Source organism: Rhyacophila brunnea, unplaced genomic scaffold (assembly GCF_057557595.1).
Source record: "Rhyacophila brunnea isolate RB1 unplaced genomic scaffold, BYU_Rbru_1.0 scaffold_2, whole genome shotgun sequence".
Classification (NCBI taxonomy): Eukaryota; Metazoa; Arthropoda; class Insecta; order Trichoptera; family Rhyacophilidae; genus Rhyacophila; species Rhyacophila brunnea.
The window spans coordinates 31,456,685-31,470,973 of NW_028232859.1; the positions used below are offsets into that span (position 1 = coordinate 31,456,685).

Consider the following 14,289-nt stretch of genomic DNA (forward strand, 5'->3'; position numbering starts at 1 on the left):
GTTAGGAATTTATTATTGCTTTTTTCTTGGCTGGTTTCATCTACTCTTTCAAAGAAAGGTGTACATACCGTAAATGGAGCATGCGAAACGTTTCCGATACATTCCTCAGGCATATAATGCAATTCATCGAGATGTTAAAAAAATCCTTGTGTGTTATATTGTTGGGCCCGAATCGTGATGGTTTGGCTTCAGAAGTTTACCTTCGGTTATTATGAAAGAAAAAAAAAATAACAGAAATAAATACCTGGTAATGCGGAGTGAGAATGCCGCAATGGGACGACAGCGACGTCATGTCTGCCCAGGTACGCCTTGTCACACGTATCAGGTATTGCAAATCTATAGACATATTATTTGCTGGACCGTCGATGCTGGTAAATCAAAGCAACACCTTTAGGCAACCTAATATTTATTATGAATTTTAGGCTCACTAGTCTAAGATAATGTCAATTATTATAATAATTTGAAGTACATATTATATTATTATGTTCTGGATTTTTAATGCCTTTGAATAGTGGGCATAGCACTTGACAAAATAATGAGGCCTGTGTTGCCATCTTTTTCTTTGATTATAGTACAAAAGCGTAAAAATTATAGTATTTCTAATAAATGTAGGTATAGTACAGGAATATTTTTCGTCTTGAATCCTTTAAAATTATAGTATTTTGGTATATTTGGCGTAAAGTTATAGTATTTTACATTTTTCGCGGAATTACAATTATAGTATTGTACTATAATTATAGTACGGCTGACATCACTGAACGAGGCATAGACTACCACCTTGCTGGCTCTGTTAATCATGACCCCCACATCCTGAACCGGGCCCCCAGGCTAGGATCTATGGCGGACCCCCCTAAATATCGCTAAGGATAAAGGCGGTGCGACGCTCTCCAGTAGCATTTTCCAAATGGTGTACGCGGTAAAATTTATGTGCAGTTAGTGTTTTTTTTTTTGCTTATTTTAATACATCCATTTGAATCATGGAGTTGTAGAGTATCGATACACAATATTTTTTTTATCGTACAACCACATAATTTTAAATAATAACATTATTGAAGCAAACAGGAGGCTTTTTTACTATTAAAGCAAATTTGTGATGTGTTTTTATCTTACTAATTATCTGGTGGACTCGCCGCGCTGGGCCCCTCCTGATCCCGGGCCCCCAGGCTAGAGCCCTGTCAGACCCCCTCCCTTGTGGGGGCCATGCTGTTAATACAGAGTGAATATCTTAACACGTACCTATGCACATTGCATAATATTTGCTTTCTTGTCTTTAACCTATTTTGATAACATTTATGTTTAAACATTCCTATTATGTAGCAATTAATGCTGTTTCCATTGAGTCAATGGTTGGTGGCATTTTATCTTGATTGTAAATTAGCTCATATATACAAAAATGATAGGTAATATTATCGTTACCTATGTACCTATATCTTAATAGGTACTTTAAAATATGGTGAAACCTACTCACTACCTGTTCAATGTTAATTATTTATTAGTATGTACCTACTTATTCGTAAAGAATGTACATAGTACATAATATTACTTATGTACGAGTATTATCAAAGCGTATACAATAAACGTGAACGTATGCAATACAATGTGCATGAAATCAAAGGTTTGAAATACCTGGAGCTGGAAGTGATCGGCCCGTAGTGTTGCCAGATTCAAAATTCTTTATTAAACGTAGACACAAATAAATTTTTGCTATATATATTTTTTATCGATGTATCAAGAATAAGCATGTCCTACTCAATGACATATTAAATGGACAACTCACTTCATACCGGCGCGCACGAGAAATTTTGCATGAAAGTCATTCACAGATGTATAGGTAGATGTCACGTGACCACATGACGTATCCGTTTCCATTATGCGATACAAGCTTCGAGAATTTATAGTAATATAACCTTTATTGTAATGGCGTATTAGTGTCATGACTCATTGCGTTAGAAACAGATTCTCGGTTACTTACGATTTCTCGGAGATTAGACGCAAGTGAGCCAAGCGCATCTCAGGCGACTGTCCAATGGTTTCTGTCATTCAATTGCATTAATTAAAATGGCATTTTATAAATAATAAATAATACTAACACATTAAAAGTGATATCCCATCTTTCTTGGAGTGTTTAGTAGATTTTTTTTACAATTTTTAACTAGGCACATTGGCATTTTGTAACACAATAATAACGGTGGAGTCGAAACCTGACAGTCAGAAATTTTGTATGGGCAGACCCAGCGGTGTCGCCAGACCGCTTGCAAGCAGAATGTTATTTTGAGCGTAGATACCGATATTAAAATATGAATTTCGCCATCCGGCAGACCCGACACAAAGTGAGTGTCATTTTATTTTCTAGATGCTTCGTCCATATTAATGTCATTGGTCCTACTTCTTATACGCGTATGTGTATATGTCTCGTTTGAATTTGGTGCTGCGTATTCTGCCTATCGGAGTGGAATAGTGTGATATAAATTTTGTGATTATGATTAAGATTTGTGAGATAAATACACTATACCAGCGATTGCGAACCAATGGCACGCGTGTTGAGATTGAGATTATCAATCGAAACGCAATACATCTCGGAATTTATAGGGCAAAAGAGGGAAATCCACTTATACTTTAGAGTAGACGGATATTTTTTTTTTTCGATGAAAAAGCTGCAAAGGAAAAATCTTTAAAAAAAAGTTCTTGAATTATGGCTGATTTTTTTGTAGAGAAAGCCGTTTGGATGAATAATAAGTATTTGGAAGAAAAGCTAAGAAAATAATGGTATCGATCTAGATGTTGGCAATCAGGGCTTCAAACTGTTATTTATTTTTTTTTCGTTTCGGTTTTCGTTCCGGTTCAAGTAAAAAAATATATGTATATCACTTCAGTTCCGGTTTTCTTTCTGAAAAAAATAACGGTTTTTCCAGTTTTCGGTACAGTTCCAGTTCAAAGCCCTGCTGGCAACCCACCATTAAAACATTATTTTTAGTTTTTTTGGCACACGAGCGGTAAAAGGTTCTTTACTCCTGTAACCAATAGTTTTATAACGTATAACAATTTATAAAACCCATATAAGTATACATTGTTAATTCAGTATTGGTAGATACCTACTCACATAAAAGACGCCTTTTATAAATCTACTGCGAACCCATTTTTAAATATGTAGTAGTAACGACACTGTGAAGCTGACTTCACCAAATGTATGTTTCTTGCGTTCGTTGTTCTGGAAAATAATAATATGTATTTAATAAAAGATTTACAAATAAAAATACTTAGGTATATTACATTCAATAAAATAATTGACAGGTGGCAACTGGCAACATTTTGTGCGCGGAAAAATTTAGTTTGTTTCCAGCTCTCGTCGAGTGTGGGTGTGCCGGGTGTGTGTTTGATAAAAAGTTTTGTTGTGAAATAAATACCTCTGGATTGCCGCGTGTTGCATAGCAACCGACAACAAATAAACAAGAGTACACTGACATATCACGAGTTCAGTTATAAAACTCGGGAAGATAAAATCAAAACTTTAAAGATTACTAGTGTTTAACAAACCAGTTTTATTATATCATTAATGCATACCTACCAAATGGACTCTCCGTGCCAATGTTTTAAATATTTCTTCACTGGTAAATAATAATTAGTGACATTGTTTTGATTTGTGAAATATATATACGAGAAGTGCTTTAATAATATGTAGTTGTATTGTGATTAATAAGAATTAAAATAGGTATTTTTTGGAGATTTGTGGATTTTTACAATCAATACCTACAGCCTGCATAGAGATGAGTGATTCTGGCTAGCCGGTGATATCATTTCTATTTTTAAATCTTAAAGTTTAATAATTTATTTGCTGTGAACACTTTTTTAATAAACAGTATTGCAGATTAATCAGCTGAATTAATAAATTTACTTATTGATTCTTAACCAGCAATCGCAATTCCAGAATTAATATCAATCTCGTAAGTATTTTTTATTGTAAATATTAACACTTTACTTTGAATCAACCTTATATTAATTTTACCTTCTTCTATAATCTATAACCTATCTATATCAATGTGTTTTGTTCACTATATACTTTTGTAGTAGGTACTTAAGTACCTATTGCATTTTTGTCAAATAATTATTACACAGGTAGGTACCTACTCCGAACAAGGCCCTGCACAATAATAGTGTAGGAAGCAAATCTACTATATAAATATTGTTATAATTTTATCTGATAATAAACTTATTATTGTACACATGAATCATTTATAAAGGTACCTAGATAATAAGTGAGTCATGGGTGCGATACTAATAATGTAATAATCCTCATTTGGTAGATACAGGTAAGTTATTATCAATTAACTTACTCTAATAATTTTTGTACCGTTCAGCAACAGTCAAATTAACTTTGCAAATATACATAGGTATATCAAAGTATACAAGATAACTACTAACTACAATAATATAAATATGTAGTTGATTACTTCAATATAATTTTTAATTAAATTGTGATTAGGTAATTACAATTAACATTATTATTAAGTAAATAATAATCAATGCATTTGTTCCTAAAAATATATTGATTGCACCGATCGATAGAGTTAGTAAGTTGCTGATCTTGCATTGTTATTGATAAAAATAATATAATAAGCATACTTTTAGCATTAATATTGTGTAAAGTAGAACACAAAAGAATGTTTTATTATGTTGCATCATTTTACATGGGTACTGGTAGGTATTATTAATAATATTCACATAACATATACATACATAATTAGAATATATTTAAATTTAACTAGGTACCTATTATATGCGATGGTGTCGGGGGTCCATGGGGGCCATGGCCACCCGCTTGGACTAATGTAAGCTTATAAATTAATATATTAATATTTCAATCAGTCACAAGAGACTATTATCGTAAAAATATATTTTACGCCTGCCACTTTCCAGTGTCACACTCACGACAAATTATTAGTTTTTGGTAATCGGTTTTACAGTACTTATTAGCATTAGCATACCTACCTATCTAAAAAATGAACGATTCTTCAGATTATTATTTGCAATAATTGTATGAAAACGGTCACGTTTAAAATGGATTAAAGTGTAATATTATCGTTTTTTTTTCATAAACTTAACTTTCTTCACCATTTTCTTTTCTCAGGTTCGTTTAATTTACATGCTCTGAAATTAGTAGGTATCTCTCTACATTTTCGATTTCCATTTTTTAGAAGATTTTTACTTGATTTTGTGAGGTATTTTGTCGATTAAATTATAAGTACTTAAGCTCTATAACGTTGGTTGCCAATTATTGATATATATATTTAAAGTAAGATATATTTTTTGTGAATTACGTTTTCAAGTTAAATTAATGCTCTTCCCCTTGACCATTTATCCCTCTTCAGGAAGCTGCCATTTCAATGTAGGTTTTAAGTAGGTATGAACTTAGGTATTTAGGTTTGGTTCACATATTTTTTCAACCATGCCCGATTCTAATAAGATCATAATAATATGAGCTTCAGAGTAAAGGTTTGTATTAACAGATTTTCTTTTTACGAGAAATGGATGTCAGCCACTTGCTCAACCTATTGGGTCCATACTCTGACTCATCCACAATTTGAAAAACAATACATTGAGTAGTTGTCAGATTCGGGATTCGAACCTGGGACCCACGATGCTATAGGCCGACGCTTAAGCCGCGCGGTCATCGTGGGTTCACATATGCGTTTTTATAAATAATCTTTATAATAAATAAATATGTATATCTTCTCTTCTTGGTCGTACCCTCGTGGTAGGGGATCATGACCATATTATTGTAGAGAGCCATTATTTTATAGCCACTGGATGATTGACTGGTTCGTCATGTGCTCTGCCCAAGAAATAAGATTAATCAATAATTATTATAAGCAATGATAAAGTTCAGTATTTATTCCATTGTTGTCTTTTGATAAAAATAAAATTAATTTATATGGACTTCTTTAGTTTTGTCTTAATAATAATATGTATTATTAATTATTCATTAATGAACGCTCCTTAAAATGATGAAAACAATTCCGATTAATTCGTCGCAGCACAACATTGCCAAGTAATGTATAGGTAATGATCTGTAAAATGAATTTCTATTATATGACTCATTGGTCAAAGCAACGTATCATTAAGCGATAATCTTCTATGAAACCAACAAATAAGTGGCAGGTAACATACCAGAGAAACAATAATAGTATTTAATTATGTTAATAAAGAGATTTTTTATTATAGGTAGGTACCTACCTCCCTATCTCATTTTTACACATCTTCGCGTGTATGTTTTTAAGTAACATTTTTTAATAATGTTCTACCGATTACATAGTTTATTTCAGTTCCTCTAAATGTCTAAATAAAACCATTCCTCAAATATGTAGACTTTTAAATGATGTACCTACTTACATAGATATTCTGTATTTTGGATTTTCCAACATTACATTTTCTACACCAGTTCGACTCTTCACAAACTACAGTAAGGTACAGCACCGAATATATAGGGCCCCAAACAATCCAACTTATAATGTGATTTTTAATAAATATCCTTTTCTTGGTTTTTTATTTGTGATCATTGCTTTAATTATTTTTATATAAGTATTAGTAACTTAACATTATGTACCTATGTATGTTTAAATCAAAGTCGATTATTAAAGAGTAAAATATTTATAATGCCAGAACTTATCATTTTCATGCATTTTATTACTTACTCGTAGTCTCAGACACACGACTTCGTGCCTTAGTTTAACCCAAACCTCGCAATCATGCTATCGCCATATTATTGTGCACTAATTAATTGGTTAATTTGATTTTTATCCCTTGCTTAGATTGTAATTTGGTGCTAAACAATCGCCAATTTCTAATCTAAGTTCCCACAGTCCTCAGTCTCCGACCGAAATGTCAAAAGATCTATGTGAAAGCGTATCTACTCGATTGTTTTTTGCCGAGCCGAATTAGGCGCCTAGCTTTTCTCGGCTTAGATCCATTACATTACTATGCGTGTGATGCTGTGATATACCGAAGATTTCATTAAAAAGTCATAGATAATAATGATGATAGAGTGTCGGTAGGTACTCGCTTTGCAACAATCCAATCTCCGTTTTCACCTTGCCCATTGTTTTTTAACTGCGATAAAAATCGCACGCTAACCAAGTGTAAATTAATCTTTATAGTCAACATTATAATGAAATTCCACCTGCTTTGCAGTGTTTTTTGAGCGAACTCTTCAAAAAAAAAATTAATAATAATACCTGGTCAAGTATTCGTCATCACTACAAATAATACTTAGTCATAGAATATAATGTTTTTTATAATATATTCATGTCATCATTTTTATTTTACTTAGAATAAAACCTAAGTAATTTATTTTAACATGCGAAGATCATTATAAACATGAAATATTATCCTACCTGAAATTACTTGACCTATCAAATTACTGCTATTAATCATAAACATAAGTAGGTATGTATCTCTGTAGAAAAGCTTTTTATATCTATCACAGTATTCGAACGAAATTATCATTAAATAGATTGCTACTTAGACCTTCCAAACATACAATGTTATTTTCTATAATCTATATAAGGAAATATTATTTCTATTTCTCCAACTCAAAATGACAATGTTACTGATTATGAATGGTTAACGCGATGTGTGAAGATATTTAAAAAAAAAAATCAAATATCAACTTAATTTTCTTCATGATTTTCACAAGCCAATAATTAAAATAATGCTTATGTAGTTATAAATACGTAATTACATTCTCAGCATCAAATTGATCATATTTTTTTTCGAATTTAAGGGGGGACATGCTCAGCGTACGTCAAAATGGAGATTTTATGCTATTTTCAAAGCATGATCCTGGACATTTCTTAAACGTTGTAGATAATCTATTTACATGATTTTGAAGCCTTATTATCTTTTATATTTATTTTAAACATTTGATGACTGCATAAAGTATTTTTATTACATAAAATAGTATTCTTTTAAACCTCTCACTAATGTTTTAGAATATAGTCATATTTCAGTACGTCCATGTGAAGTGGTGTTAAGATTTTTTATATTTATTAATTTTTAAAAGCATTTATAAAACTATTAGTAAAATTTATGTCGACATTATTAAAGTGAAATATTTACAATAAAAAATTATATTGATAATCTCTGTGATCCCAAATTTGACAAGAATTAGGAATTTTATTATTTCAAAAATGGGCAAGATATACACATTTAAAGATACTGATTATAAACTATGTCTGACCATTCAAATGTGATAAACATTCTACGAATTATGTTTGCTTTATAATAATTATTGACCTAAGAATAAGGTAGTATTTTTTTGAAATAAGCCATTTCCATTGGCATTTTCCAGTGGCTAAGCTACAACATACGGCCGTAGCCATAAATTGACAAACGATAAATGCAGTAGGGAGTAAGATCATTGTAACGCGCGGGTTTAAAAGAATACTATTTTATGTAATAAAAATACTTTATGCAGTCATCAAATCGCACCGTGAGTGTAAAACCAACGTATGTGCAAATTACATAGTTTGGAGATATAAGGGTTTGAAGTTTTCATTTGGTCAGGATAAATAGAGTTTCCAAAATAAAACAATAATATTTGGTGTATGTATACATTATGACATGTTCTTTTATTAATTTTATTTTTTTTCATATAAATCCATCAAGATTACAAGTTTTAGCAGTTGCTATGGTTTTACACTTTCATGATGCATAGAAAATGTTGATATTTCGCAGTTACCTGAATTGCAGTAAGATTTTTATTGGGAACTTTGGTAATACCATTATAATATAATATATTATATTATTATTAAATAAATCAAAAATGATATTTACCTATAATATTTTGATATTTTAGGCTTACTAACTATAATTTATTAAAATAGATGCATACAATTTTAAACCAAAATAAAAATAGCAAATTGTAATGTTTTTATAATTAATTTTATCGACGTCAATTATTATCTGAATCTGTATTTAAATGTGTAGATGAAAGTTTTTTTTATAAAAATTATGGTGTATTTCTGGTATCACTTTTGATGAACATAGGGAAATCAAGTCATTTAATTTTGCTTCGGAGATCCGAGGTGGTTTTATAAATGCTTTGTGTAGTTGAGGTTGTACTGATTGACGTCCGCCCTGACGTTTTCTAATATTTATTACATCAAACACTTCTGTTTCATACTTATTTTTATAGAACAGGCAATAAGGATTGTTTTTCCTCACTTCAATAACGCAAATGTCTACCCAACTAACCTTTTTACTATTTTCGTTGAGTTGAAAATTATTGCCCATTTCATTTGCTAACTTGTGAAAATCAAAAATCTCGTCAGTGCCAATTTCCAGTGAATCACTGGAATCCACTGTATTGGTATATAAATTGGACCTGACTTCAAGACTATTTTTTTGTTTCTCTATGCAAGAGTGTTATAGAGTCACCCTCGTTCTAGGTGTGTCCTACGACCAAAAAGTTGTGTGTGATTTTTGGGATATTAAAATCCTGGAGGGCGTATAAATACATTGCTGTAATAAATTTATTTTTATTCTGTCCGGCACAATTATCCGAATAAAAAATGACTTCCTTCCCAATTGATTTATCTTCCAAAAATTTTACAACACAAGAACCAATTGCATTGGCCCCTTTGTTTGTAGTCCCTTCATGCTAAACAAAACAGTAACCATTTTTATTATTAATGTGTGTAAGATGATAAAATTATAAGTTGAAAGCTTTCTTTTATAATATAGCACTGATATCTGGGCATTTGGTGTTGATAATACGGCCTGCAGATTATAGCAACATACTATTTTATTCGTCTTTCGCCTTCTGTGTTCTCGATAATTGTTTATTTTTTTTGATGAATGTCATATATTATTTAACTTGAATTATATTTTTCTCTTCGCTACTGCAATTTTTATATTTTTCACAAAAGTCACATAGGTCCTTGTTTGGTTGAAAAAAGCCTATATTATAATGGGTATTGTTCCTCTTGCAAACCAGCAGCATCCTTATCTATATCCAACATGGGTTCTTCAGCATCAGGAAATGTACTTGTCACATTTTTGAAAATCTGTAACATTGCAAAAACAAAAATATCATAGATCTGATTGATATACTGTTGTATTAATTGAAAGAGTTTATTATTGTAGGTGCATAAAATAAATACATAGGTACATAAGATAAGTCGATAATAATAAGTTTCATAACAATAATAATATTAAGGTTAGTTTTGTATATCATTTTAGTATAATATTTATCACAAAGTCTTACCTTTTTAGAAGTTTTTCAGCTTTTAAAGCTAACTCCACCATCATTCGAATCCTTAAACTTATTTTTGATAAAAACAAAATACACTGCACTACATTACTTGAATCAAAGGAAACAATAATGTGTTGTAGAATACGTTTGGATGCGTTATCAAAGTCTTAACACTGAATCATTTCAATAATTGCCTGCTATCACAATAATAAAAACAATGCCACATTGCATTCACCAAAAGAATGCGTCTGATGCTCGGGTTTCACAATTAGTCATGGATAATCATTTGCAGATACTATGGTTTTACATTAACAATGGAAGAAAATCTTTGTATTGTAAAACCCAAATATCTGTCTTTTTTAATGAACATTTTTAAGTTTGCAGTAACTTCAATTTTACATTATCAAGTTTATGACTTTTGCAGTTGTTTTGCATTTAAATCTCGAAATTGAAAAATTTGCACTTGCTATGGTTTTACACTCACGGTGCGAAATGTTTAAAATAAATATAAACGATAAGGCTTCAAAATGATGTAAATTGATTATCTACAACGTTTAAGGAATGTCCAGGATCATGCTTTGAAAATAGCATAAAAGCTCCATTTTGACGTACGCTGAGCATGTGGGCCGTTAAAAGAAAAATAATGTATCGCCCAGAGGTATCCTAAATTGATAGACTATTAGGTATTATGTCGATTGTAGATATTATTGAATGCATTTCATTTTATGGTTGATAAGTCTTTAAATTCCCTCCTTAAATCATTTTTCCACTGTGTCATCCACTCAATTTTTTACGTAGTTACTCATCAAGTCATCATTCCCATTAACTAATGACTCATTCAGGTACATTAGCACCTGCCCACGTCGCGAATCGTTTTTCTATCGGACATAATTCAACGAACCGTAACGAAATAAACGCCAAACAGTGTGATGTTTGATAGTATTTTGAATTGTTTTCAACGGCTTTGCCATGGTTTTGCATTAAAAATATTCAAGGGCGCAAGTCTCTAAATACATAAATTACACCGCGGGAAACTCGAATTAAGAATCCATGCGTTTTTTGCGTTCAAACATTGTTTATTATGCAGCAGAGAACAATTGTCCATTCGCAAATTAAATCACTCTTCTTTCGCTTTCACGTGATCTGTTTTTTATATAAACAGAATATACTATTGGGTTAAGGTTATTTAGTGAAATTGAATCTGAGATAATTTTGTCTGTTTATTAAAAAAAATGTTTACTCAAAATATGATAAAAATTAGCATAGGTATGGTTTTTTTCCTAAACTAATGTCGCAGGGACCTTAAAAAAGTTAATTACAAGTATAATATTAAAATATTATTATAACATTATTAGTAAGTACTTACCTAATAATAATTATTACCTGCTACCACCATATTTTCCAACAATAAGTATCTTACATTATACCTAATATTGTAGAATATTAGAAGTTGTACCTACTCATATTACCATGAATGAGGCTAATTTTCACAGACATACCGACCATTTTCTCAAGAGAATCAAACATTCCCAATGGTTGGTTGTGCCATCTGCAAATTTAATAATGAAAGCATACAATCAATATTTTGTAATTTCAAAATCTTATGTTTCTGTTTCCTTGTTTTCTTATTTATGCAATGGTGTGAGAAGATATTATTACCGTTGCAATGTTATGTCGTATTTTATGATTTACCTAATTATTTACATAGATGCCGACACTGTACGAAAACATCCTCTTGGCTACGCTTCCAGGCGCTCTTGTTTACTAAATGGGAGGAGCTTATAATGGAATTGCGGTTAAAAATGTGCGGAGCATGTTAGTTCACAGTTTTAACATGTAGCCAAGAAAATGTTTTCGTACAGTACTTCATAGATTTTTATTATAAAAAACATTAAAAAAACAATATAGTACATTTATACGTATATATTCAGATTTTATTTCGCAAAATCGTCTCATATTGTATATTTATCTAGTGTTTATTGAAAGGTTTGAATTTTTATATTTTATATTAACATATAATTAAATATTATAAATTATTTCTGTACCTCGCTCTGTCATAGACCAGGCCAAACACAAGATCGCGCCATTTTCGTTACTCTAGTACCTACCACGTTATGTGTAGATCGCTCCTATAGCACCGTTGCATGGTGAGGGTGAGTAGATATCGATATTCTAAGAAATGAACACGGGAGATGTGGATTGATCACCTGCATACTCCAACACTAATCAATAGAAAGTATCTACTTAGGTACATACGTTAAAGTGCCCACCACCACCCGTCATATTATATGCACAGCCGTGGATATGCACGGCCGCTTTCTATGACGCTTTAAACGTGTCTGAAAGAAGTGATTTTAAGTACTCATTCCGTCCCGAAACGGAGCCGTACGGGACTGATACTGCAACCATAGTAGTGCTTAAAGAAGAAAGTTAAGAAAGATTTTTTTTTATTTTTTGGACTGGCTCTGCTGTCCGCTGACGTTAAGCACTCTGTGTACCCGCATACTGAGTGTCACGAATTGAAATGGATGAGTCTATAGAAGAGTTGGGACTATCCCGCTCCCCATACGACGCTGCAAATTTCTCGAATGCCGCAAAGTTGGCCTCGGTTACTATCAGATCTCCATGACTAATTGGGTCCGTGTGAGGACGGATCCTGGCAAACAGCTCCATAAGCGGGCAATCCCAGAGGATGTGTTCAACATCTTGGTGGTCATGCCCGCAGGTACAACCCGGCCCATCTACTATCAAGCCAAACTCGTGGAGTCTGGCTCCGAAGTTGCCATGGCCGGTGAGGAACTGGCTAATCCAATGCGAAGGTTGGAGCCTTCTAAACGAAACAATAATGCGGTCGGTCGATAGTGTGCGTGCGTATAAATGCGAGCCGTGATAAATGCCTGGCAGCCGATGACCGCGTATTCGTACGTATACGTACATATACAATCGACGAACCGCATCATTGTTTCGTTTTTACTGTACGTATTGATAATACAATAAATAAATACTTGTAAAATATAAGTTAGTTATAATATAATTCATAGGTACGATGATGTTAAGTATAATTTAAATTTCAATGACGATTGCGCAAGTAAAGGTTATTTTTTTATTAAACTACAATTTACGTAGAATTGAATATGCAATGCGTTATTAATTATCAAATAGATAGTATGAAAAAACATCGACATATTACTCGATAAGACGTTCTCACGGTTTCCTCAGTAAAAGTCATTGTACTGTGAAGCGATGTATTTAATTAAACGAGGTAATTAAAACAGATGCGATAAAGCAAAAATTCAGGTGAGATTGCTGCAATTAATTATTATTGTAGGCATCAAAATTGAATTTAATTCTACAAAATGGGTCATATAATTGCTACACGTCATGTATTTTTATGATTAACGCAATGAAAAACATCGCAAAATCAATGTGTAATGCGAAAATATTTCAAGAAGCTAAATTGTATAGGAAATAATATAGGACTCAAGACTTTTTGAACCTCTTCTCATGATATTTAGTAATCTTCACGAAATTCGGAGAAAGGTACCAACTCCACTGTAATTATATTCAATATGTAGATACTAGAATGAAAAACTTCTATAATAGGATACTCTTGTACAATGTTAAATAAATTAATTATAATCGCCATTTCTACGGGAATCGTACATTAATATACTAAAAGTCATGAAATATATATGTATATATATATATATATACTTATATATGTATTTAGGTGCTATTACGCCCCCTGTCCTGAATGTTCCATTCCAACGAAGCAAAAATGCAGGGATTTTTGACAATAACATCACATCATGATTACGATAACATAGAGCTAATGAGCTTATTACTTTGTCTCAAGATCATCATAAATGAATTGCATTTAATATAACACGTCGTGCAGAAAAGAACGACACAGTGTGTGTACGTCAACCAACAATTTTAGATGTATCCGAACTGAATTATGATTTTTTTTGATCAGACGGGGTTGTTTGTGTCACATAAACTACATTTCTCGCTATAATAATGCTTTGGTTTTCAGTGTT

At 31.9% G+C, this 14,289-nt stretch overlaps 1 protein-coding gene across 1 annotated transcript in view; it reads left to right on the forward strand.

Annotated features, from left to right (window-relative positions):
- The first annotated feature begins 3,327 nt into the window (after positions 1-3,327).
- Positions 3,328-14,289, forward strand: part of LOC147072188 (uncharacterized) — a 117,096-nt gene continuing 106,134 nt past the window's right edge. The window contains exon 1 of the mRNA XM_085946423.1: positions 3,328-3,941. The gene's annotated coding sequence lies outside the window, so the exon portion shown is untranslated. The remainder of the gene's footprint in view (positions 3,942-14,289) is intronic.